The sequence below is a fragment of the Tenrec ecaudatus genome, chromosome 9, assembly GCF_050624435.1.
Source record: "Tenrec ecaudatus isolate mTenEca1 chromosome 9, mTenEca1.hap1, whole genome shotgun sequence".
Classification (NCBI taxonomy): domain Eukaryota; kingdom Metazoa; phylum Chordata; class Mammalia; order Afrosoricida; family Tenrecidae; genus Tenrec; species Tenrec ecaudatus.
This window is the reverse complement of record NC_134538.1, coordinates 1,889,592-1,911,233: the sequence shown is the minus strand read 5'-3', so window position 1 is coordinate 1,911,233 and position 21,642 is coordinate 1,889,592. Positions and strand designations below refer to the sequence as shown.

At 50.8% G+C, this 21,642-nt stretch overlaps 1 pseudogene; it reads right to left on the bottom strand.

The window, feature by feature from the left end:
* Window positions 1–5,798: 5,798 nt before the first annotated feature.
* Window positions 5,799–7,266, bottom strand: LOC142457042 (RING-type E3 ubiquitin-protein ligase PPIL2 pseudogene; annotated as a pseudogene).
* Between the last annotated feature and the right edge of the window lie 14,376 nt (window positions 7,267–21,642).

The following is a 21,642-nucleotide window of genomic DNA, read 5'->3' as shown; positions in this document are numbered from 1 at the left end:
TCGTGTTTCAGTCAGCCCGGAGGCCGGATCCAGAACCTGCTCTTGTCCTTGTTGCTTCTGCTCCATCATAAGCCTCCACGCTTGTTATCCGGCTTCTCCAGCACTGCAAGACACGGTAATGAGCACCGGGGAAAGGCCTTTCCCGGACCAGCCGGATACTGGCTGGTCAAGGCTGCAGGGCTTCTTCTGCCAGCTTCCTGGCCCTTCCCAGGAAGCACGGCCCCTCCAGGTTCAGATCCCGTGTAGCTCGGAGCTCCGAGCCCAGGGGGCTGCATCTCATTCTCCTGCCCTCTTCCATGACTTCTGCTGTCTTCGCAGCTCTCCTTTAAATAGTCCAGGGAGCTGCTCCGTGCAAGCCAGCAGTGTTGCCGGCACATGTGCTAAGGACCCCGTGTCCACGGTGCTCCCTCGCCTTAGACACATCGTCAGGATGGTTGAATCACTAACAAAGGATGTAATCGTGGGCAAAGGGGAGGCTCAACTAGCAGAAGGTAAGCGTTACTGCTCTGTCTCACACAGCTCTCTAGTTTTCACCTACTGCCTCTTGTTCAGCGCTCTGTACCTTTCCGCCAGCTACTGGGTTGGATAATTCATCGCCGTGGCCACACAAAACTCACAGACAGTGCTCACGATGGCGGTGTTTAGTAAGGAAGTGAACAGATCACAATCCCTGTCAAAATCCTCAGGATCCAGCTGTTCAGCCAGGACATACTACCAAGTTCTTTTAGAGTTGCTAATAACTGCCCCACTCTACAATAAGCCTCAACCGGAAGTCACCCACCTTCAGCTCTGTGGGGCAGCAACCCCAGTTCCCTAAAGTCCATACCCAGAGGCACCCCAGTCCACAAGCCAGCCTCCGTCCTCAAGCACAGAGCGCTACTCACTCTGTTGTGGGAAGTCCATCACTGTCTCAGGCTCCGGCTTCTGGTTCTGCTGGGGCTGATTTTCTGTATTTCCTCAGGAAATGAAAGTTGCTCAGAACGACACCCGACCTTGCTTGGTACAAGCCACCTGTTCAGCGAGTTCAACTTAATCACCTCTATTTAAGTTCATGAACACAAATCGCGGGCACGGGGTATTCACGTCGACTTCATGGCCCTCAGCGGGCGCCATGACTGGCAAAGCTTGATGGTAGAGGTGAAGATAGACACCCCATCATTCTCCTTTGCAGAGGTGTTAGATGATTAGCCAGAGACACATCGTTACTAAATGACACAGCCAGGCCCAGACCCTGGGCTACTGGACTCCAACCCACACCTCATTCTACCTCTGAGAACACCAGACCTTCCATCACTGTGTGTCAGGTAAGAGATGGCGAAAACAACCCACTCAAAGACTAGGCACACCCAAGCCCTTTGCAAACAACAATGGCCTTTGCAGAAATACTCAAGGGCCCCCACAAGCCACCCGCATCCAGCTCATCCCAGTAAAGTTTATTGTAAGCTGAGAGTGTCCCCAGTAATGAAGATATCTGGTTTTGCCCTGAGATCTGAGTGAGAATAAGGAAGATCAGGTATTTGCATGGAACAGAATTCATGCCCTAGAGAGAACCAAACTTCTATATCTCTATATATCAAGCCAGTTGGTGTCCAGGCAGTTCTATTATGGCCAGCCCTTGTGTGCAGAGCAGAACTCCTTTATAGGGCTTCTAAGGCTGTGACCTTCTGGAAGCAGAAGTGCCTCTGTGTTTGAACCACTAACTTTTGGGCTAATAGTGCTTTGCCAATCACACCACACAGGGACTCTCCCTCAGAAAAGGCTCCGTGGAATTCCTCTGAAACACCACCAACATGGGAACTCACGGGCAGGCCTCTCCACCTCAAAATGCCACGCTCACCCCTGTGTCTTAGAGCCCCCTTTGTCCCTTTCCCTTACCTTGAGTGTCCTGGAATACCATGCATCCGGGGGATATCTTCTGCAGACATGGCAGAGCCAGCCTGGCCCCCGGTCAAGGTGTGGTGTAAAGGATTTCCGCCATAGCGATCACTCACACAAACCACCCATCCCAGGGCCAGAAGGGCATCAATTATTTAAGTATTCTTGGAAACCTTGAGCATTTCTTTCTCTTACTTCGTCTGTACTTACTTTTTCCTCTGGCTTTCAGAACAGACTAGCAATTGTCAGCAAAAGTTCCCTCACCCCCCTTCCTCTCCACGCTCCCCCCGCCCCCAAAACCATGTAAGCAGGGTCTCCTGTGAGTTCACAGAGAGCCTGCCGTCCAAGCGCATTGCAACCTTTCTCCATGACACCTATTTCGCATGGCAGGCCCGTTTCCAGCAAGATGCCCACGGTGGTGAAACCATGGGTGGAGGAAGTGCCGGCCACATGACTGGAGAGGAGTGTCCCCTTCCAATAGCTCAGCCCCCTGGGACAGGGCCTCAGCAGTTTGGCTGGACACATCTCCTTTGTCCACTGGCACCCACCGGTTCCCGTGGAACCCACTCCATCTCATGGCAAACCCATAGGTGCCGGAGCAGCGCTGCGGCGTTCTTTGGGAAATCGCTTGCTTTGGAAACTCTGAGTGGGTTTTGCACCCACTCTTTGAAGGCACATCAAAACGGACTCCACCCTCCCACCGTGAGGTTGACAGCAGAATGCATTAATCCTGTATCAGCATCACAGTGGGGCCCATGAACAAGCGCCCTGGTGGCCTGTGGGTGAAGAGCTGGTTGGGGACTTTGTGCGGTGGCCCACGCCAGTGACAATTCACAGTCTTGGACGCCCTAAGGAGCAGGTCTGCTCTGTCCTTTTGCAGGGTCCTGATGACTCAGGACCAGGGGAGCCACCGTGTCTGGTACCCAAGAGGGTGGTGACAGAGCTCCGCCTGCCTGTCACCTGGCGGAGGGGCTTCTGCGCCTGCCGTACCTCTCTTCCCCAACGGGTGACCCGGCAGACGACGTCCCTGCTTCGACTTGGCGCTCGGGTGGCCTCACTTCCTCTGCTCGCTCGCCCTTCTCCGGGAGTGGTGCGCAGAGCTAATTGGAACAAGACGCGTTCCAGTCGCCTTGGCTGGTGGGCAGCGCAGGGCTGCTGCTGGAAAAGGTTAATGCTTTCCTGTGGGACGCCAAGCCCACTTGGAACGGAGCTTCAAACGAAACCTCATGGGGAAATGAAGGGGTTGGCCTGCTGGAGACCCATTCTGTCTCTGTCGGCTTCGCCCGCTGTGAAAGGGGGGCCCCGAGGGCGACTTCTGGTTGGCACTGGGGCTGAAACAAACAGTGGCTGTGAATCAGCCTTTATTTTAGGCCCGTACAGCTGATAGATTAATTTGTATTTTATGGGTCATGCTCTCGGCATCCTTGCCAGAAAATTATTCCATCAGACACTCCACTGACGTCACTAACCACCAGATAGGAGGCCCCAGACTCCCAAACCTCAGGCCCAGTCACTGTTAGAAGACTTGGCGCCAGGTGTAAAGAGGCTGTTATGGCCAGCCACCTCCCCCCTCGTTGTCATGGAGACTAAATCTCTCCATCCTCCTATGACCGTGGAGAATCAGCAGGTTTCCCATGGGTTCCTCCCGCAGGTTTGAACGTAAGGGCTCCACTCTCCACTCTTGGGTCAGGCAAGTCTGTCCTGTGGCAGAGAACTTGACGCAAAGCTGAGTCTCACTACCAGGCGGCCGTGCGGACTCACTGTGGAGGGTTTGCCCTTCATTGCCATATAATTTTGTCTTTGGGGTTCATTATTAATTAATTTATTCACTTGCTGTGGGATTTTCCCATGCGGCACAGACCTAAGCTCTTTCTGTAGAGAATAAAGCTTAAAAATGTTTTTAAGGCAGAAAGACATGCTAATTGTCAGTTATTTCAGTTAGAAGATTAAAACAAATGAATAAAGAAATGGGTTCCAGGGGGACCAGAACCAGGGATTAGAGAAACCACAGCTAAGACCAGCAGATGGTTTATATCGTGAAAAATCAAGGCACGTTCTCTTTGCACCAGGGCGCTACGTTGCTTAGAATCCTGGAATCTCAAGGTTGGGAAAATCCTTGGAAGTCACTCAGTCCATCTGCTGGCCTTCTGCAAGTCTCCTTTGCTTCCTTCTTGACAATGGATTCCCTGCCCTCCTCATGGAGTGCCAATTCTGTCCTTACGATGGGATTATGCTAATACGACATTATCCTAACTGATTATTCCAATATGATTATCCTAATCAATTATTCTAATACGAGTATTCTAATCAAACAACAGCAACTACTTCTTTCTCCCGTTTCTGAAACTGAGCTGACATTGATTGATCTCCAAGCTCTGTTCTCATGAGGCCCAGGAAGGGAAAAAGGTAAAACCTAGTTCAAGTTGTAAACCTTCCCAAACCCTTCAGGTGTCCACCCACTGGCCACTATCTTCAGTGCCCACGGCCCGTCTACCCACCCTCATGATGGTCACTTTCGGATCCTTTTCCATGCCGGCCACTCTTCTCTGGACACCATCCGAGTTGTCAGCTTCTCTCTTACACCATGGCTGGGGCCCAGGCATGATACTTGCTAATTGTTCCCAACTTGTTGGTTGAGGGGCTGATGGATAGAAGGACAAGCCCCAAATGGAAGCTGCAATCCAGGTGCCATCCCAGAAACTGGCCACAGGACCCAGCTAACCATTTCACGGGGGATCATGTCAAACTTCTGGAAAACACTGTGGGATTTTTGGGGGGTCAATTTCACAATATCTTAATCTTTTTCATATTCATTGTTGTTAACATCTCCTATCTTCCCAACCTCTCCAGCCAAGGCCCTAGGGAATTATTAATCTGTCTCTATAGATTTACCTATCCTGTATTTCATGCACTATAAACAAATCAAAAAACCTCAGGAACAATGACAGGTCAAAACATAAGAAACCCTAAATAGAAAAGAAACAGAACATATACAAAGTAAAACAATTTTTAAATGGGTCAAAGGGGCAATCAAATGGTCAGGTGTTACATTTTACCCATGGTTCACTTTATAAGTCCCGGGACTGTGAGCAGAAGAGATTCACGGGAGGCTCAATCCATGTTCGGACCCTGAAATGGACTTTGGGCTTAGACGGTCATCTTTGGGCTTTCTGCTGCCATCTTCAACTGCCTGAAAAGCGGTGTTCGCGCTGTGGATCCGAGTCCAGGAACCAAAGGTTGGGGCACAGAGCCTTCCTCCCTAAGCCCCCAGCCCTGTGGGGCACAGGAGCGGCCTACACCAGGCCTATGGAGCAGGGCTGCGGGGCTCAGGCCACCATGTCCATTTCTGTAGGCCTGCGAATACAGCTGTCCATGGGCGAGGACATTCCCTCAGAGGTGGTGCTGACTAAAGAGGCACGCACCATGCGCTCCTACTGCAGAGCTGTTGGTCCAAATGATGTAAGCGGGGCAGCAGCCACCAGACTGGGGTTCAGGTTGCCCTCCCCTCACCCCATACCTGGTGCCCCCAGCTCTGTCCATGACTGGCTCCTCCATGTGGATACCAGCCACAGGGCAAGGGACCCAGATGTCTGTCTGCAGGTGGTCCTTGAAGTGGGCGTGGGTGGGGGGGGGAGCAGAGGAGCTGAGTGGAGGGCAGGGTGAGCAAGAAAGGCATGAGGGCCCAGACCCACTTGAGAAAGAGCGCACAGTGGGGCCATGCAGAGAACAGAAGGTCTTGGCTAAAGGACAGGAGAGAAGCGGGCTGGCAGTGCTGACCCGGCATGAAGAGCTGGATGACAGGCTGAGGGCGCCGGTGCTGGTGCTAAGGAGGATCATTGGACAGGCACAGAACTGGGGGGCTCACCGCAGAGGGGTGCAGGACACAGAGCTTTCTCCAAGGGGCAACATGGCCTTCAAGAGCATTACAAGGAGCTGAGGTTCCCGAAGCCTTGCCTGGGTCTCTTCTTGGCCGTGGGGGTAGCTATGGTTGAGGGGGGGTGGCTCATCCTGGGCTGCCCGCTTCATGGCTGCTGGACTGATGTACTTGACCATGCCCTGGCGGGAGGTCTGCACTCCCAGGGGGGCTCCCGTTGGGGCTGGCTGGTCTTTGTGGTAGGCTCCACACCTGCTCCTTCTGCTGGGTCTTTTTGGCTCCTCGGCGAGCCGAGCATTGGTTGGTGTCCTCCTAGGGGTTCAGAAACACCACACTGGCCTCTGCGGACCTCCTCCTTGGGGCTGTCGGTTTGGGGGTCACTTTCCACATTCTCCAGGGCCATCGGGGTGTCCAAACCCCCGAAGACCCGCCCGAAAATGGTATGCTTCTTGTCCAGGTAGGCGCAGGTGGGGAAGGGGAGGAAGGCTGAGCCTTGGTGCCGTTGGGCCCAGAGTTGAGTTTGCTGAGGACCGCCCAGCCTGTGCGTGATAGGGTGGGCTGGATGCGCCCCCGGGGCCAGGGTCGGTGGGGTCACCCCCTTGGATCTCCAGGTTCTGAATGGATCTGCGGGAGATGGTGTGGTCATTGTAGTGCTTCTTGCACGGCCTGATGAAGTTCTCATAGGTTTAGGGCGACAGGTTGCAGTGCAGCTCCAGGTTGAGGTGGCCCCTTTTGGGGTGCAGCCACGCAGAGCCCTTCTTCACCAAGTGGTCCTGTAGGATGTCTTCGTCATCTCCGGGGCCCCGGCCGTGGAGGTGACGGAGGCACTGACCTTCCTGGTAGAGTCATGGGCGGCATTCAGTCCGTCCACTTTCTCCCCCTTGGGGGCCTTCAAGGTGGCCGCCAGCACCTGGTCCCCTTTGAGCTCCTAGTAGAGCTCCTGCCGGCCTCGCGGGTCCCTGTGCCATGTTCTTCCGGTGGTAAGACCCATCTTGCTTGGCCTTCTCATCCTCTGGGTCTGTCTGCTTCATGCTATTCTGCATGTTCAACGTATCCAGGTGGACGGGATCCTGGAGGGTGAAGAGGTACTGCCGGGAGAAGGGCTCATTGGTAGGCAGATCCTGGAAGTCCGTAGGCTCCACTGCCTCGCAGGCACGGACATTGCCATGATGTGGGTGTCGTTGGGGAACACGGTGATCAGCACAGGGCAGTGGGACTTGCCTTCGCGGTTCTTTGCCACTTTGAGGTCAATCAGGGACTTGGGGTCTCATTTCTCTCCAAGGCTGGGGCTGCCCCCGTATTTCTCGAGCCAGGGGCAGAGAAAGGCAAGCAAGGCAGAGACGACGCCTTCAGGGCGCACACTGGGTAGAGGAAGGGCTGCAGGGAGAGACTACAGAGGCCAAAGGCAAGAGGCGGAACTTTGCTTTGGGGATGTCTGACATCCTTCTGCCATAGACGTGAATGTGCTCAGCACAGGCAGTGCACACCTTGTCCTTCTGATGCGGTCGCTTCCCCATGGCAGCGACAGACGGCAGGGCGATATGACCACAGGAAGCTCCAACACTGTGGGATTTTTTTCCTACCATGGGAACCTCACTGCGACATATCCTTAAATGTACCGGACAGAGCTGGAAATGACTTATTTGTTCTTTCAACTCACATTCAGTGTTAATCTTCTGGGATCCTATCACCAACCACAGACAAAGGTTATGGACTCTCATCAATAGCCTAGTGGCTGCCCTCAAGAAGTTTAAGTCAAATAATCTGAAGAAGAGCGATGGATCCAGGTGGCCCGCTCTAGGACAATTTGGAAGAACTCACTACCAGAGATGCTTTCGTTCCCATACCGAAGAACTCACCTCCATTGAGTTGGTGCCGATTCACAGTGACCCTTTCGGACAGGGTGGAACTGCCCTGGTACTGTAACGCTTCATGGGAGAGAGAGGCCAGTTCTTTCTCCCACAGAACAGCTCATGGGTTCAAACTGCCGACCTTGCAGTGAGCAGCCCAGCCTGTACCCACTATGCCACTAGGGCTCCTGCTCAATTCACACAGTTCCTGATTTATTCCACGGGCAAGCTGAACTTTAGAATTCATTTGTCATCCATCCATCCATCCATCCATCCAACACATGCATTCATTGAGCTTCTACCACGAGTCAGCATCAAGGGTTTTGCTGTTTTACTAGGTTCATGGTGATAGTTTTGGGGGGAACCAATGTGAGATAGACATCGGTCACATGCCTAAAGCACTTAAAGCCAAATAGAGAAAATAGGATTGGTTTTGTTTTCCCCAGAAAACTTAAAAAAAAAATTTCTTAAAGCTCTTCCATGAATTTCTACCAAGGGCCGATGGTCACCTGCCATGCTTGCACCAGAGGATCTGTTTAGCTGACTGTCTGGCCATCGGCAGACCAGTCCAGAGAGCTGCTCTGTGGTGACTCGGCCTTGCTACTGGTGCTAATCACGTCTTGTTTCAGCTCATCTCCAACGATGCTGCCTTCTGAGACCCGCGATGCTGGGGGTCTGTGGTGGTGCAGAAGCAGTCGCGGTTGGGACTGAAGCCCAGGGCGTTGATGATGTACCTACCATCAACGGTAGTCAGGTGCTTGCCGTCGTTAGTTCCCACGGCATGGGCGGGCCATCCTGGCCTCCAGACACACAGAGGGCTCCACCTGGAGAGACACTCACAGTGAGGAGGGTCGCCTGTGTGGCTGAGGTGGTTGGTTTTTAATTTCTAAGTAGCCAGGTTCCACACCTTGACCCAATTGTCCCAGCCGCAGGAGACAATGATGAGGCTGCTGCCCTTGGAGCGTCTTATACTCATTCTGAGCCGCTTTCCTCCTGGACAGGGAGCTTGCAGACATCCAGAGTATTCCACAGCTGGATGGTTGTAGCTCGGGAGCCAGGGGTAATCTGCTGGTTGTCAGAGATGACCACAATCAGCACACCCTTGGTATGGCCTACAAATCTGCAGCCTTCCCTCCCAGGAGCCTGAGTGGACAAACTGGTCATCAGAGGAGACGGTCGCTTCTCGAAGCGAACGTGACCACGCACAGCATGCTGGGAATGCCACAGCCGGTCTCATCCCCGATGAGCTCCCACATGAAGATCAGCTGACCTCGAGAGGAGGACGCTCACATGTCTGGGAACTGCAGGGTGGTAACCATCTGGGTGGCCCAGCCGTTGCGGCCATTGACAGGTCTCCTGACACCTATCACAAGCCTCTCTCCAAGGCCTTTACGATTCACTAATAAAGGACCAGTAGGTGGATGATGGAGCTTGTCTTATTTCAGGGAACCTTGTCTCGATTGAATTCCATTTCAACATTCTATGCACTATGGATGTAATGTGCTGTCTGCACAGAATCAACTTTTCACCACTGAGAAGCAGGATGCTTCTTAAGCTATTGGCCTGGAGCCTGGCCAGTTCCTCTTTAGCCTCCGTAATCATCGCTTCTTGCCAACTGTCTACCAGGGATTCGCCAGAGAGCCAACCCAACTTGCCTTTCTGCTGTTTGATTTCTCTTGACTTCCAGAACTGTCTCTCCTTTTTTTTTTCTGAAGAGGCTACAGGCTCCCCTTTGTACAACTCCCCTGCAGGCTCCCCTTTATCAGTCCCCTTGATCACGGCCTTCATTCCTCTTATCTCACTTTGCTTCTCTCTCCTTTGAGGACTGACCCATTCATCTTCAGCTGTCTATGTATCTGTATGTATGGAACTTCCACATCTGCCTCCCCCTGACCAGGGACCCTTTCCCAAGCTCCGATTGCAAGCTGGGTGTGTCTGCAGGGGCTCTCCCGCCATGGCTTCAAAGTCAACAGCTTCCACATTGAGCCATCCTCACCCACCCCACCCTCCTCCATGCCAAACCTTCATTTCCTCCCTGCAAGCCCAGCCAGCAAGCCATCGAGCTCAAACTATTGAAGTAAAATTTAGGTTTCCCTTCTCGTTTATATGCTTAATTAGATATGCATATATAATTATCATTATACATGCACATATATAATTAGCTGTCATCGAGTTGGTTCTAACCCATAGCGACCGTATGCTCAACACAAGGACACAGTGCCCAGCCCTCATGATGCTCCCTCTGCTTGAACCCGTTGTTGCAGCCATGGTGTCACTCCATCTCGTTGAAGGCCTTCTATTTTTTGCTGCCCCTCTGCTTTAACAAGCCTAGTAGCTTCTTCCAGGGACTGGTTTCTCCAGAAAGCATAACCAACATGAGACAAAGTCTCGCCATCCTTGCCTCTAAGGAGCATTCTGACGTTCCAAGACAGATTTGTTTGTCCTTTGGCAGTCTGTGGTGCTTTCAATATTCTTTGCCTACATTCTCCATCCAACACATCGATACGTCTTCATTCCTCCTAACTCAATGTCCGATGTTCTCATGCATATGAGGTGACTTCATTCTCAGAGACATCCTTCCTTCTCAACCCTCCTGTTCAGCAGATTTACCGAATGCCAATGCATCTTTAGCTCTCTCAACTGTTGTTTCCATGAGAACTGATTGTGGGTCCAAAGGTTTATAGGTTAGTTAGCTAGGGAAAAAGAGTCCAGATTCCCAAACTCACCGAAAATCTGAACTGCGAGGGCTCTCAAAGACCAACAATCAGGCCCCATTGGGCAGAAGTGGAAATCAAGGCTCAGTGCCTCCCCAGGTCACCCAGGTCCAGTAGAAGCAGAGCCGGAATGAGAGGCCCCCACTGGGAGGTAGGGCAGCTGCAGGCATGGCTTTGTTGACATGGAGACCCGATTGTAGGTGGTGGCACCAGAACTTCTCAGGGCCTCCAGCTTGGGTCAGACAAGCTCTGCTTAAGGGAGCTGGGCAGACACTGAGAGTAGAATGGTGGAGGACTAGGGAAGGGTGGGGCAGGGGAGGGAGAGGTTGAGCAGGGGCAGGGGGCACATTCCATGAGAGGCAGCCTAGACTGGGCACAATGGGAGATGCCAAGACAGACAATGACTAAGCGAGGATTTGAATTTCATGTTCTCTACAAGGAACCTGATCATCTGGGAACCCAACTAATCTTGAGGAAGACCCCTTTCTTAGCTTCACTCGTGGGGCTATCTGATCAGGAAGCAGCCCTTGTAATCTCCCCACTCTGCCTCATGACTGCAGATGCAACTCCCTGCCTGCTGACCTCACATGGGACTCCTCCCATGCCACACAGCCTCAAGACTCAGCCCCGTCTGTCAAGAGCTCTTAACGGTCCACAAAAATAGATCCAATTCAATCCAGAGATTGAGACACACATGATACAGAAAAAGAAAACAAGGCCGAGCCAGGGTTTCCTATGAACAAACTAACACTCTTTACACACACACACACACACACACACACACACACTCATACACACTCCATCACACCAAATATAAGGCAATGTAACCACTATTCACAAAGTAATCAGAGAAACTACACAAACATGAATGCAGAGAGCTTAAAGGCAGTGAGGTCTAACATTGAACTTGACCTTAAGTTGTGTGATGAGAGTCTCCATTGGGGAATCTCTGGGACTGACTGTGAAACGCCACTCAATGGAATATCACAGTCTATATTCGAAGCCCTCTGAGAAGGTAACCAAAAAACACACCCTCTGGAATGGACTCAATGCCAACTCACAGCAAACCCTTAGGACAGGGTAGAACTGCCGCTGTGAGTTTCTGAAACTGTAACTGTTTACAGGAGTAGAAAGCGCCATCTTTCTCCCTTGAGAAGTTGTGTTCATCTGGGGAGACTAAAGAAACAAATCCAGTGACGTTCATATGTGTAAAAGCGTTTTATATAAAGAGTAATTGTATATTAAGAAAGCATCTCAGCCCAGTCCAGTTCAGGTCCGTAAGTCTGATATTAGCCTATATGTCCAATGCCAATCTGTAAATTCCTCTTTGGACTCACACACCACATGCAGTGACACTGAATGCAGGATCACAGGACAGAAGGTAGCAAGTCTTGTGGAGCCAGTGGCAGTGGAAGCATCTCAGCGCTTTGGGGGGTCTCCACGTGGCTCCTCTGGCTCCAGAGCTCTAGCATAGCTCCATGTGCCTTCTCCACAGGAATGTCTTGCAGGGAGTGTGTGAGTGTCCTGCCTCCAGCAAGCTATTTATCTCCGTAGTGCCTCCAAATGAGGTCATCAAGCTGTGACCTGATTGACAAACTCCGCCCCTTCACTCTCCAGTCTCAAATTGACAACAGATAATGTAACTACCACAGACGGTAAACACAGTACCAAATAGTTCCCTTGTGTCCCATCCGCATCCCTTAGTTGACTCCTCTCCTGAGATCAGTAGGAACCCTGTGCTGAGATGAGCTAGGACACCCGATGTGAGCAGCTGATCCTCGCCTGAGATGAGCTGGCTCTTTAAGGAATGCGCTGAAGATGGCTGCTAGTCTCTGCCCATATATACTTTCAGCCCCAAGCCCTGCACCTCAGCAGAGAGGGAAGCCTGCGCAGGAGCCTGGGGCTACTTTAGGGTGTTGAGGCCCTGGCTGAATGGGGCCTTTTCATATCACACCAAGAAGGGAAAGCATAAGCTCTTTCCAGCCAGAGACCTCTCAATCCTGCCAACAGAATGCACCGTTCACACAGCACAGAAAACAAAATAAATACGTTCGCCTCCAAAGACCCTACAATAAGGCTTTTTCATCAGAAACAGCCCGCGCTCTCCACCTGACGGGAGGGTGCCCATCTTTTGTCCTACCTTTCCTGGGGGCTCTGGTGGTACATGGGTTAAGCTCTTAGATGCTAACCACGGGTTGGCAGTTCAAACCTACCAAGTCACCGAGAAAGAAAGAGGTGGCAGGCTGCTTCCATAAAGGTCCTGACCGTGGGACCCTTATGTTGCTAGAAGGTGTCGTCAAGTCAATTTTGACTCATCGTGACCCTGTGTACACATAATGGAGCACTTCCAGGTGCTGCGTCACCTTGCCATTGCTGTGTGAAGCCGTCGTTGTAACCGCTGGGTCAATGCATCACATGCAGGCTCTTCTTCCTCCCCACGGACCCTCTGTTTTACCCAGCACGGTCTTCTCCTTCAGGCACTGCCCTGGCTCACAACTTGCCCAAAGTATGCCAGACAAAGTCCCACCAGCCTCACTTTTTTTTTAAACCAGTCTCTCTTCTAAGGAGCATTTTGCCTGTAATTTTCCCAAGATATATTTTGTGGGATTATAATGAGACTTCCCAAGCTTTGTCTCCCCCAAAGACATGCCAAACATTAGAGGCTTTTTGCCAGCAGATGGTGGGAGGTCAGATGCTTAGAGACATCCTCCCTGAAGGCAGTCAGTTGCCAGACTACTGACTGCTCCCACCACAGGTAGGCCCCGCTCCCTGCTGTTAAGGACCATGGGCTACTTCTCCCTAAAGGCTTGGGACCATTAGCTTGGTTCCTGTAGGTGGGGTTTACACCCAACTGATAATGGTTTCTATGGTGGGCCAGAGAACAGGTCAAACCAGACTCAGTGACATCCAAAGTTAGGCTGCCATCCTGAATCTAGGATCCCCCCTTCTTGGCACATGTATACCCCCAATCCCTCCTCTTACTATTGCGTGTATATCCCTAGATTGTCCCCCTCTCATTGCTGTATAACCTATAGTGCAACCCCTTCCTGTCACGTATGTCTTTACCTGTAATTAGTGGGCTTGCATGCAGACATATAGGCCTTAGTTAGCAATAAAGAACACTCTCAGACTCCCCTCTTGGCCTCTCATCGGGTCCCCCTTTCCTCTCCCACCCTCGCTCCCCTTTCCCCTTGTCCTCCTTCCCCTCCCCCTCTCTCCATGAGGAACACCAAACGGGGCTGAGGTGAGCATGCTACTACGAAATGTGTGTGACTCCACTATTTCAATCTCTTTTTTCTCATGCTCTCTATAACTTTAATATAATATTTATATCTCTCAACCATATAATTGCGCTTATCGAACCCATGATTAGTTGTGGGGGGCTGGCATTTTGCCCTACAATATTTGTTTGTCATTCTGGCAGTCCCTGGCATACTCACAATTCTTTGCCAACACCATAAACCAAATGCATCAGTTCTCTGGTTTTCTTAAGTGGTGTCCAGCTGTGGCCTGCATGTGAGGCTACTGACAATGCCATGGGCTGTGTCGGGTGCCCTGTACCAAGTTTTGTTAGGTAGCGAGAAATAGGGACAAGGGATTCCACCCCCCTCCCCGCATGCCTGAAGGCCCCCAACAGGAGTTTGGAAGAGAATCAGGCGAGCCCTTAGCTGGGTAAAGACTTACTGGGCAGCCCCAACTAGGCCCAGGTGGGCTTAATTCAGCCAGTGGGGTCAACCGGGACAATACCTTTGACCACGCCTCCCAGCCAAAGGCCTCAAATCCCTGTATCAAGAGACCCCCTTTCCCTCTTCTTCCTCACCCTTCCGCCCAGCTATGCCGCCATCTCTCTGGCCTCAGGCCACCACGTGTGGGTGTACAGTGCCACAAGGCTGCCGTGTTCAGTGGCTGTAAAACCTGAAACTCTTCCGTCTTACTTGGATAGAAACCCACTTGGATCACAAACGAGGCTTTGGCGTGAATTCTTCCTCGTGCGAAGTCAAGAACTGAGGTATTTCCCACCCGAGAAATCTAACAGTTTACATTAATAGCATCATACAGTCTAGCATCTTTCTTTCCGTATCATTGAGTCAGTCATCCATCTGGTTGAATCTATTAACGGCTTTTTCCTTGTGTTCGCCTGTTTATCTATTGATTGACATGTAGGTTGTTTTCAATATTTGGTTATTACAAATAAAGCTGCTATTAACATATACAACAATTAGTGATGTAAACTGTCCCCTCACTCAAGTCACAATATTTTAAAAGGGGGGGATTTTTAAAAAGAGTTGGTTTCCATATATGCTTTTCTCTCAAGAAGTAGAATGGTTGAGTTTATTTTATTTTGTGCTTTATTTTACTCTCCTTTTTTCCCTCATCCTCAATCTTTACTCTGAGTCTCCTCTCACCTTTTAGGTCACTCATTTGTTTACTGCATGGCTTTAACTACGTATGCATTCTTATGAAATGTGCACTTGTGGGTGGGATTGACTTACACGTTGTTGGTGCCTTCAGGTCTATTCCAACTCAGCGCCCATACCTCCTGAGGTAGTTAGTTTATGGTGCCAACCTGGCCGATAAACACATGTGGGGTTAATTGAAGGGCAGAGGGATAAATGGCTCAGTGAGCCTCGCCTTTCTAGTTCTCAGGTCTCTTGCTTTGTGATGGTCGGACCAGGGTGCAGCTGCCTCAGCTAGTTCCCTGCTTCAGCTGGCAAGGCTCAGTTCCTGCAGGACATCCCTGAGGAGAAGACACATGGACCTACCCCGATGCAGCCCTGGGTGCTGGAGCAGCTGTGTGGAGACCCCTGCCAGCACTGAGATGCTTACACGTTCACTGACTCGGCTTTCCTCCTGCAGTCGGCATTATTTGTGTATGTTTTGTGAGATGGAGGAGGGCTTTGTGGATTGGTGTTGGACATATGGGCCAATGTTGGACATGTGGGCTTGGGCAGCACTGGGTTGGGATGTTTCCTTGATGTACACTGAACCTTTACATAAAGCTCTCTGTTATATATGAGTTTCTGTGGATTTGTTTCTCTAATGTACCCAGACTAACACATCTCCTCTCATATCACACAAGGACATGGTTCCCAGTCCTGGGCCACCGGCATGGTCCTGGGTGTGTCAGAGTCCCGAGTTGTGGCTATTGTACTGTGCCTTCCAGCCAAGGACTCCTCGGCCAGCATGCCGTGGAATAATATTGTAATTGATCCAGTTTTCATTGGTTCATTTTTGGATATAGCTCACCAGGCCTTTCCCCCTAGTCTGAAAGCCCCACGGAAACCTACTCACCGTGAGTGGCTGCTGGGTTGAATATGGCACCATAGCTTCCACCATCGCCACTCACCAGCCACCTTAGTCGAGCACATGGGTACAAATGACCTAGGATCGAACTCTAGTCCTGTTTCCGATTTATTACACTTGAGTCTGAATTTTTCCTTGAGATCTATGTACATACTGCAATTTAGTCTATTGCTTCTGCCTGTGTATGGCTACACGCCCCGGGCAGTCTCTCTACCAGGCTCTCTGTAACAAGCAGGGTCAGTTTTCTATCAAAATAAGAAAGCATGGAGGTGAGGTCCAGTGCATTTGCACCGATGGACACAAGATAGTGGACACAAGATAGTGGACAGTGCGGAACTGAAGATCGGAAAGTTGAGAGAAGGTGGCTGCTAGCTGGAGATCCAGAGCAGGTCAGAGACTCGGGAGCAGGCTGGAGATCCGAGGCAGCCCTGGGATCAGGAGCAGGCCGGAGATCCGGAGCAGAGCTTTGCCTTCTACCGAGCTGAGGCAGTCTCTGAGGACATCCTCAGCTGATGGAAGCAAGGTAGGTGACCAAACTGCCTGCTCAGGAATACCCTTCCAACCTCAAACAACAGAAGGGTATGGGAAGGGAAGGGGTGGCGTGGGAGCTGATAGCATGCATGACTGTATAACCCCATTCCAGGGACTGCCTAACAATGTTCTGTGCTATAGTGGACAGTGGAAGATGCTGAGAGAGAGAGAGAGAGAGGTTGGTGGGGAGGGAGGGGATAAAGGGGAGCTGATATCAGGAGAGTGCAAGAAGAAAGCTTTGACACTGATTGTGGTAGCAATTGTACAATGCTGCTTGATGTGATTGAACTATGACATGTTACAGTGTCTGAGAGTTCCCAATGTAATGACATACAAAAAGATTCTTGCTTCTGACTGGTACACAAGATCTCGCCAGATTTCACTTGCCACTCTCCGTGTGATAGACACCCAGACTGTGTCCTAGTGAGCACCCCCATAGGTGGCACACGAGTGGACTTGGCAGGGTCCCAGCCCCCCTGCTGATCTGCACCGTGTGGTGGGTCTCTGGGTCCTAAGGCGTGCACTAAGCATTCTGGGCCTGTGAGTCGTTGGTTTTGTGTGCCAACACAGCACCTGTAAGAAGACATGGGCGGAGGTTAGCCTGTCAATCAGTCCCTCCTCTGGAGGTGCCATTGAAATAAAAGGTTCTCTGGAGGCCGGCCCCCTGTTTCTCTTCCTGGTGGTTGCACCAGCGTGCTGCCTGATCTAGCCGCCCTGTTTTGTCACATGCGTTGTGTTACCTGTGGGCTGTGAGGTGCTCTGCTCCACCTGGCCGAGTCAACTGCAGACTGCGGTGGACCAGTTGCTGTATGGTGGGGCCTGCTCTGCACCGCTCCACCCCACCTTGCTGGGTCTGAGGCCTATGGGCTGACTCTGCTCATCCTGTCCCCATTCCTCCTCTGCTCACTCCAGCCAGCCCCTCTCATTGCTACACCGTGAGGCTCCACTGTGACCTGCTTTGCCATGCTGCACGACTGGCCTCTGCTACTCCTCAGCATCGCACCTTCCTACTGCCTGCTTCCTTGGCCTTGGGCTAGTGGCCGAGTGCGTTGGCAGGACCTTCAGGATGTTAACTGACCCACAAAAGTGAGTTGGAGTGAGCTCTCTGTACTGCTGTGCGGCTCATTTATTGTTACAATACTTTTCACTATATAAACTTTATCTATCTAGAAATCATGTGTCCTATTTTTGCTCCTCTAGAGAACCCTGCTTAACACAGTGCCTGGCTGCTTCAGGATTGCCTGTGACAATTGGCTCTAAGCCCTCTGGCAACATCCCTCCACGAAGCCTAGGCAACAGTTGACAGTACCCACTGAGATGGGTGTGAAGGTAGCTGGGTGGCACAAACATTTTGCTGCTACCCTAAAGGTTGGCAGTTCAAACCTACTCAGAGGCTCTTCAGAAGAAAGACTTAGAAAGCTGCTTCTGGAAGGATTATGGTCAAGAAACCCCATGGAGCAGCTCTACTCTAACATGTTCACACCAGGAATTGGCTCACAACAATTTGGTTTATGCTGTTCTGACAAGTATCAAATGGTATCCTTTCTTACAGTAGACTTGTCTAACTGCACATGGCACATCTCTTCCAATGCTTGTGAGCTATGAGGACTTCAGAGCCTGCGCATAGACCAAGAGGAAGTCATTTGAATAGAACCAGGGGCGATTGCATGGTTTAAAACAAGGGAACGTCGTGTGTCGAGGTTGTAACCGTTCACCAGATTTATCCATATGTATGCTGAGCAAATAACACAAGATGCTGGACTGTAAGACGGAGGAGCCTTCAGGACTAGAGGAAGACCCTCGAACAGCGGGTCCTATGCGAACGACACAACATCCCTTGCTGAAAGGGAAGAGGGCTTGAAGCACTTACTGATGAAGATGAAGACTACAGCCTCCTCTGTGGATTACACCTCAACAGAAAGGGGAACCAATCCGCACAATCAGACCAACAAGCAACAACATCATGATACACAGAGACGCAATTGAAGTTGTCAAAGATTTCATTTGACTTGGACCCATAACGAATGCCCAGGGAAGGAGCAGGCAAGAAGTCGAATGACACACTACACTGGGAAACTGTGCTGCAAAATACCTCTTTGAAATGCTCCAGAGACCGAGGTCACTGAGAACTAAGGTGCACGTGGCTCAAGGTCGTTTCAGTCCCTGCACATGCACGTGAGAGGTGGACAATGGATCCAGGCGCCGGTGAAGAAGGCTGGGGGACCGACAGAAGAACAAGCAAGGATGTGTTGGAGGACGTGCCATCGGGATGCACCTTGAGGGCAAGACGCTGTCTCTCACACTTTGGACGTGTCCCCAGGAGCCTGAAGATCATGCTTGGTACAGTAGAGGGTCCACAAAGAGGCAGAAGTGCCTCAAGGATATGGGTTGACACAGCGGTAGCCGCAACAGGCTCAAAGAAAGGAATTATGTGCAGTGTTCCAATCGGAGGTACCTACGATCACTATGGCGTTCTGGCAGTGCGGTGGTTATGGCTTGGTCTGTTAACTACAAGGTCAGCAGTTTGAAACCACCAACCGCTTCGCTGGAGAGCGACGTGACTTTCTACTTCTGTAAAGACTGACAGTCTCAGAAACTCACCAGGGTGGGTTCTAGCTTGCCCTACAGGGGCATGATGAGCCGGCTCCACAGTGCTGCGTCTGTTTGTTGTTTTTTAATAATAGCATTAGGGATTCTCTTTCTCAGCATTGCCTGTTCGTCGCCGCTGCCTCTTAAACAATTGTACTTGCTGTCTTCTCCTTGTTGGTTACAGAGCTCTTCATTTTCTGGGTTTGAGTTGAGCGATAACTCACATCCCCCAAATGCACAGATGCAACCCCCACTCCAATCAAGCCCCCCACGAGATGGTGTGCCCACCCCCCTTTCAGTCCCCAAACCTCTCGAAGTCATCACTCTTTTGACCTGGCCCCTTTGAAAAGTTGACTGGGGGTTTGTTCAGGTGTTGTTTTTTTTAACGCTTCTGGACTTAATTCCATGAGGAGGGTTGTCCTCTATGGCTGCAGTAGGCGACTTTCTTCTTGGTACAAGTTCACACGGGGCAGGAAGCTCCAGTTTTAACTGTTCTTAAACTCTCTCTGAATGGAACCATACAATATACCCCCTTTCCTATCTACCTTATTATGCCGATATTATGCTTATGAGATTCATCTCTCTGTGTGCAGCAAGTTATGTTTTTTCATTGCTATATGATATTCCAGTGCCTGACTATGGGCGTATTAGTCCAGGTTGCCTAGAGAAACAAATTCATAGACACTCATATGTGTATAAGAAAGAGCTTTTTATATAAGAGCAACTGAATTGAGAAAACAGCCCAATCCAGATAGAGTCCATAAGTCTGATATTAGCCTATATGTCTGATACCAATCTATAAAGTCCTCTTCAGACTCACGCAACACATGCAATGATGCCGGAATGCAGGAAGATCACAGGCCAGTGGATGGGAAGTCTTATGGATCCAGTGGTGGTGGAAGCACTGGCAGGGGTGTCTGTTTTTCTTCCAGCTCCAGTGTAACTCCATGTGTCTTGTCATCAGGATTACGAAGCAGAGAGTGTGTGCCCACCTCCAGGGAGGAAGACAGGAGTTCCCAGAATTCTCAGGAGAAGGCCATGCCCACAGGGAGGCCTCATTGGCTATGACCTGATTGACAAGCTAGACTCTACCCCTTCGCAAAACATTATGTAACTGCTACAATTGGGTAGAGCAGTGGTTCTCAACTTGTGGGCTGCAGTGGGGTCGAACGACCCTTCCACAGGGGTCACCCGGTTCATAACAGGAGCAAAATGACAGTGATGAAGTAGCAATGAAAAGGATTTTATGGTTGGGTTGGTCACCACAACATGAGAAACTGTATGAAAGGGTCACGGCATTAGGAAAGTTGAGAACCACTGGGGTAGCGTGAAGTTTCTTTCTTTACAAAACACATTTTTTGGAAGCTTCTCAATAGGGCTCTTCTGAAGTCTCTCTAAGTTCCACCGAGTGATTGGGTGAGATTATGCAAATAGTCAAGAGAGGGGATTGGTCGGGTTTTGTTATTACTCCCCGGGCTATGAGGCGAGTGATCTTCGGAGGAGAAGTCGAGAGAAACGGGGGACCTCGAACGGGAGCACGTTCATGATCTCTGAAGTGGTGGAGGCTGCTGACAGCAGCTGCATCACAGACACAGAGGAGGAGTGCTGAGACTATATACAAGGTTCCTCCTCCTTCTCAGGCCCAAGACCGTGGAACTGGGGGACAGAATGGCCGTGAACTGGCTGCCAGAGGCAAAGGCCAGGGGCACAACTTGGCTGAGAGACGAAGATCTGGGAGAGGCTCGGCTGCCCCATGGCGGAGAGGCTGAGAAACTAAGAGCGACTTGGCCACTGTCTGAGGACAGCGACGATTGTATCATTTCTACTTGCTGATCCTGACTTGTGGGTACCCACTGACTTCACTAAGCAAACCCCCTCCATTGCATGTGGCCATTGCAACAAACGATGGAACCCGGCATGGATGTCGGGTGACGTGGGAGGAACGGTCGGTGTCAGAGTAGCGAAGGAAGGATGGCACGTGGACGTATACTTGACTCCAGCCTCGTGGTAACAGGGAAGCCAGAGGAGGTCAGATATGTCCACCCCCATGCTGTTTTTTACAGACTTGACATAGTTAAAGTTTATTGTGTTGACCTGGTTGATAAACACATGTGGGCTTAATTGAAGGGCAGAGGGATAAATGGCTCACTGAGCCTCGCCTTTTGAGTTCTCGGGTCTCTTGCTTTGTGATGGTTGGACCAAGGTGTAGCTGCCTTAGCCAGTTCCCTGCTTCAGCTGGCAAGGCTCACTTCCTGCAAGACATCCCCAAGGAGAAGCCACTTGGACCTACCCCGATGCAGCCTTGGGTGCTGGAGCAGCCGTGTGGAGACCCCTGCCAGCCCTGAGATGATTACATGTTCACTGACTCGACTTTTCTCCTGCAGTCGGCATCATTGCGTGTGTTTTGTGAGATGGAGGAGGACTTTATGGATTGGTGTCGGACATATGGGTTAATTTTGGACTTGTGGGCTTGGGCAGTACTGGGTTGGGATGTTTCCTTGATGTGTACTAAACCTTTATATAAAACTCTCTCTTATACATGAGTTTCTGTGGATTGGTTTCTCTAATGTACCCAGACTAACACAAGACTATACCACAATTTACTCACCCTCTTTCTTGAAAGGGCTTTGGTGGTCTTTCCAGTAAGGGGTTGTGACAAATAGAGCTGCTAGGAGCATTGTTGAGGCTGCCTTTTGATGAACATTATGCACCCAGGTCTGCTGAGTCAAACCGCGACCGGTGAGGATGACATTGACTTTGATGAGCACTGCCAAACATTTTCCTCAGTGTTTGTCCTGATTGACACTCCTTCCAGCGTTGTATGGGAGTTCCATTTGGTCCTCACACTGATCGACACTGAAGACTTTAAATCTTTTTTAAATGGCATTAAAAAGATCCGGTGGGT